This window comes from Neodiprion virginianus, chromosome 3 (assembly GCF_021901495.1).
Source record: "Neodiprion virginianus isolate iyNeoVirg1 chromosome 3, iyNeoVirg1.1, whole genome shotgun sequence".
In the NCBI taxonomy this organism is placed as follows: Eukaryota; Metazoa; Arthropoda; class Insecta; order Hymenoptera; family Diprionidae; genus Neodiprion; species Neodiprion virginianus.
In genome coordinates, this window is record NC_060879.1 from 5,894,319 (window position 1) to 5,900,400 (window position 6,082).

Consider the following 6,082-nt stretch of genomic DNA (forward strand, 5'->3'; position numbering starts at 1 on the left):
AGGCACAGCCATGATATTGCAGCTTTCTCCGATCTCTTGCATAATATATAGAGTTGTGTCTGATGAGAACGCACATGATACGTTTCTAAATTTCATTACACTACACGCCACAAAACCAAAGTCGGACGTTACCCGGTTATACTATCTTTCGACACGGCTGATCCTTGACCAAGAGAAATACGTTCTCGACTACTTTATCTTTCTTCGCCTCTCTTTTCTTCTCTCTCTCTCTGCCTCTCTCTCTCTGTCTCACTCTCGAGCGTGTCGTCGGCTCGTTATTCCCATTTGGTTTATTTTGCTCATTTTAATAGGGTTATATTTCAGAAATTTTAATCACTGGGATCACCGATCTTCCCGACAGTGAATTTCAACAATGTCGAAACTGGACTTACTATATTCACTCACGTTGTGCTTTAGCGACGGAAGTGCTTGACGACATTCAAATACCGGTGTAATTTCCGTTTGGTACTAAAACCAGGCGATGGGTTTACAAACTGAATTTCGAGTCACGAGATAAAAATTCAATCACGTTTCGGCCTGATTAAACATTAGTAAACAATTCTACAATATTTTATGAGACGGATGCGGTCTTATCATTAGTTACGTTATACGAAAACGTCGACTCGCCACATAATTTGGTCGCAAAGAAAATGGTATCGTAAACGATCACTTGAAATTAACACTGAATTTTTCTGTCTTGATTAAGCTCGTGTCGAGAGGAAATGAGCTTTTGTAATAAACGAGTGCCGTTCGCTTTTCGTTGATTTTTGACTATCCGTTCTAGATTTGAAACTCAAAAACTAAACGTTTACTCAAATACTTGGTTTTACACAAAAATTTAAATGCATATAATTTAAAAATTAGATTATATACACTCGCAATAACACCTTTAACTTGATTGAAGAGGGGCGCAAGTTTTAAGTGTACGAGACAATTTTGGACTGCACTATTCGAATGAAGAAGTGGAATTGAAGTTTGTTATTGAACAAGGCTTCCTTTAAAATTTGGAAAAATATAATGAATTCCCTGATTGGCTCCCCACCATTTATGGAAAACTAGACCAATGAAAAAGAAGCAAAAGTGCCTCGCCCCTTTTAATTTGCTCATTTATTTATAATCCCTGGGCTCGGTAAAACGGGGCAAATGATAAGAATCCCCTATTCTCTTTTGTTTGTACTTATTCTATTGTGCGCCTGCCTACCCGAAACGATGTCTCCTTGTTGGTGGTTTATTGCACTGGACACGGGCTCAAGGTGTCATAATCTCAAAATACTTTCCGTCATTTTCAGGCATTTATTCGATCTTTAGCATATATTTAAAGGATCCTTATGACGTACGAGGTAAAAAAAAGTGTGAAACAATTGAGAATAAACTGTGGGGTCTACCTGACATCTAGAGCCAGAGGACATCGAGGATGTGACAAATAATAACCCGAGAAATAAATAAACTGAAATTGGTCAAATGTCATAAAAATGGATCATAAAAATGTTATTTTCTTTACAATACAACATGGTTCAAGTGAATTTCGATTCGGAACAACTACACAATCTTTTTATACTCTTCGAACAGTCTCTTTGACAATGAGTATGATAAATATACAAATTGATCACCTGTCGACAAAATACTCCATCGTCTACGGTGATTTAATTGCGCATGCGCTAAGATCTGATAGCAGTTCTTCGCCAGGATGACCAACCGTCAGGAACATAACCTAAAAAATTTCAATGCAGTGTTTTTCGCACTGGTAAACAACTGTTCTCGAATTCTAGGGCATGCGCGTTAAACCGAATGATCAGTCCGTGTACTAGTGAAAACAACGATTCCAAGAAAGCGAAAATGGCGATAAACCCAGTTTGAGGAAGACGCCGGTGGCTCGGTATAAAGTTTAAAAAGATACGAGATTTTAGAAGGACGGTCTCTTTCCTGCAGCCTCCGGTACCACGAATGGGAGCATTGAATCATCCTCGTAAGGAATGCGCGTTGCACAACGAGCGCGGGACCCAAGATGCTCCGTCAGCGTCCGCGTCCTCCAGATTTTATGAGTCCTAAATCCTACGGGGGACCAAAACTGGTCCCGGTACCCGGGGGCCCGTATACCTAGTCCCATGCGAAGAGACTCGAATTTGTGCACCAAAATCTAACATCTCATCTCTCGTCTATACGAGCCCGGTTATTTGATCGCGAAGGATCGCGGTTCGAACTGACCATCGTAAAACCTTTCGAGGTTTAATAAAAACCGATAACCACTCGGGGAAAAAGGCTAAAAATATATCCGCGGCAGCGAGAATCCTCTCGGCAATAAAAACGATCCGATTTATTTGGTAACTGGGGCCCTATTTTTGCCCGAGAATATTTCCAGTTCCTCTACTCCCTGAAGGTGTAACCCAAACCTCTAACCATCCACCGTCATAATGCGCGCACCCTTGTATCTGTGATTGGGTCTACACCTTTCGGCTTCTGCGGCACAGGTATAAATCCTCCCGTTGGAACATATTCGTTCGTTCATGGACAAACACCTTCGTTACACACGTGTGGACGAACGCACCAATTTACCATCCACCCCTTTTTGCCGGTGTGGTCAAACATTGTTTGGACACGGTCACTTCGGTCAAATGCCCACTCGGTTACGCGTTGGCCACCACTTATAACTGTGCTTCACGATTCATCGACCAGGGGAATCAGGGGATCGTCTCTTTCGCCATCTCTCTCACTCTCTATTTTTTTTTTTTTTTTTTTGTTTGTAACTTCCCTCTCACCCACCGTGACGAATTAATACATCCATGCATGTGTGGCGAAACAACAAACAGTGCAGGGGTCGATGGCGATTTCAATGCAAGTCAGTTGCTATGGTTCGTTGAATCTCAAGTGGATCAGGATCGTTAGAAAGTTAGCATTCAGGATTACGTATTGACCGAGCAGAAACAATTTTTCAATTATCACTCGCAACGATGGGCAAGTTTGATGCGACTTTTTGTATACTGTTGGTAAGAAAAATTCGATGTCTCGATATTTCTTGTATGGAAAAATGGATGCGTTTGAAATTTTTTTTAAGTCAATTATTTATTATAGAAAAATGTATATTATAAAAAGAGTGTCTGTGGCTATTTTGCAAGAAATTTAATGCTCTGCAAAAAAAAAACTTTGGCAAAATTTTCCTAAATTACATATTTATCACGTTATTATCGAAAATTTTACAAGAGATCTTATTTGCAGAGAATTAAATTTTTTTTCTTATAACATACAGTTTTAAAGTAATTAACGGTTTTCTTAAAAAAAAATTTCAAATATGTGCATTTTTCCGTATAAATATTTGACTGCTTGCCGGGCGTGTCAGATTTTTCGAAAAAATTCGAGAACTTGGCCAAACATTTTTACAAATGTGTCGATAACTTTTGAGGAGTGAGCACGAAGATATTCCTACATGACAAAAATAAGAACGGCTCTAATCTGCAGCATTACTTATGCGTTTCAGTATTTACGGCGTTTGCTTTCCAAAAGAATACGATCAAGCAAAAATATTCATCACTTTTCCAATTTTCCAATCGAAATGCGGAATCACGGTATTTTTCTGAAAATCGTACCACGTCTCGCGGAGGATCCAACCAGAGTATCGATCAGGCGAGAGACCAACAACATGGTCGTTGAAAACGTGGGATTAATGGCAGTAACTCATGCGAATCAGCACAGAAGGGATGTACTCTATGTTATTTATTGGGGCCAGGTCGCGTCGAATGAAAGGGCCCGATATATACACAAATAAATCTATCTCGAGGTTCGAGATGTGTGCCAACACGCAAGTGGCGCGCCTCTCTCGCCTTCCAGATTCGTGGTCAATTGGCCGTGGTTAACACGCCAAGCGCGAAGCTCTCCAAGGTATCCGGGGTGTTTAGTGTTTGATCGTTGATGCAGAAACGGCGTTACTGAGGGCAGATGGGCCTGATATTGACTCGGCCCTCCGCCGATGAACTCATTCTTCGAAACGCTGCGGCAAGCTAGATCCTCTCTTCCTGTTCACCAGTCCGGAATTTGAGAAGACAAATACTCTCGCCGTTGCGAAAATCGATAAGAAGCGTTGAAATCGATGAGAAACTCGCAACGATCGATATCGCGTATCGATGTGCACCCGAATCTACGCTGCGTTGGTTCACAGCTGATTGTCAGTCCATAGCCGGAGGCTGTGACGCGGGACCGAAACCTGTTTCTTCATTCCGTATAATTTCAACCGGCGTCCCGGCCCAGGACATCTTCGCTAATTTATCACCGGTCCAACATTAAACCCTACCGTTATACCCGGAGTGAACGCATTTCGACATTCTACTGCCGCCGATCTTCCCGTTTGTAATGCCCCAATGGCGACTGGATACGTCTACGTTATATAAACATATATATATATATATATACACATATATATTATACTCTGATCACGATAGTTTCGAAATTAAATACACCGTCTCCTTTATTCAATTTTTCAATTGTTATACGTAATAACTGAGAAAAATTTCATTCGTTACAGTAACTAGAAAAATTGAGTGAAACAGGTATCGTTAAAAAAACTGTTTGAATGTTGTTGGAATTACGAAAAACGAGGTACTCGTAACCATTTTGCGCTATCGTCGATCCTTTTTTGGTAATTCCAACGCAAAATTAGTTTGTGAGGTTTACTCTACTTTTTTAGTTAAACACGGCAATTATTGTTGCACAAGCATTAAATTTTCGCAACAGTTACGAGAAAATATAGCAACAGTGATCGTAATGAGAAGGAATAGTAACGGATACTAGACTTTCCGGTAACGGCTATAAAACTAATTTTAATTTTTTACCTAGAACTATATTTTTCGATTGTGGTAAAAAATGAAAATAGTTAAGGACTGAGCGGTAACGGGAACTAAAAATTCCTCTCAGTAATAAATTGATTTTGAATTTTACAATCTTAGGGTTGCGAGTCCCGACTGCTTCTGAAGATGGAGAAAATGATGTTTTCACTTTTCGGAACATCGCTGAGAACCTTCTTCCGCTACAAATAATAGTATGATCGTTTGTAACGCGGTTTGAAATTCTGTTTTTGTTTGCCGGTAAACATACACACTGCATACAACATAGATTAAGTAGAAGAAAAAGGATCAGGGACAATAAGTAGCTTACGAAAGGGGCAAAACCATTTTGTGGTTTCTGACTTTGGCCGGCGTGAGTTGAACCGATTTAATAGATGCGTACGAAATAGGTTTAAGCTGTTACATATCCGGAGTGGTTGTAACTGCTGTCCGCAGATGGTTTGGGGAACGGGCCGTCGGTCCCCACCAGAACGAGGAGTAAGGCCCCGAACCGAGTCCGGCAAAATCGGCTCCAACCGTTGGCGGAAAGGCAGCGATCGGCGGACGGCGATTGGTCGACACGATGATGGGCGGTCCCGATGGGCGTGTCGTACCCCCACCACTGGGCCGATTCACCTGGATAGCACCTTGTGCGGCCCAACAGGTCGGCGATCTAAACAAGCCAGTCTTCTCCCGTCCACCGACGTGGTCGCACCGATTCCGCGCCACTATCGGTAGCAAGGAAAAAAGAAAAAAGAAAAAAAAAAAAAAACAAAAAAACAAAAACAATAACATTAAAAATAGAATTAAACCGTCGATACAAAGCGAAACGACTAAACAAAGGAAATAAATCAACGGGAAAGAAAACTCGGGTAGGTCGGATAATGGAACGGTAAAACCTGAACGAGGAAAGACGAAAACACGAGATCACGGATACGGGTAAAAAAAATCAATATCAAAAAGTAAATTAGATGTATAACATCGATCGGACGCAGCCACGAGAAGTTCGTAAAAACCGAACGGTTCGTTGTCGAAAATCGGATCAACGTAGACACGGTGCTGTTTATTCATCGGTTGGACGTATTCGAGTCGGCGTAAACTTTTTCCCGTTCCGCAACTCGCTCGACTTGACGCGAGGATTACATGCGCTTAAGGATCGTCGCATCCTGCGCGCTTTGGATTAAAATATTACAACCGGAAATCAACGTCATCGGTGCACGCGCACAAACACGCGTGCCCAGACGTGCGTCATCGTGACACTTGGATATTGT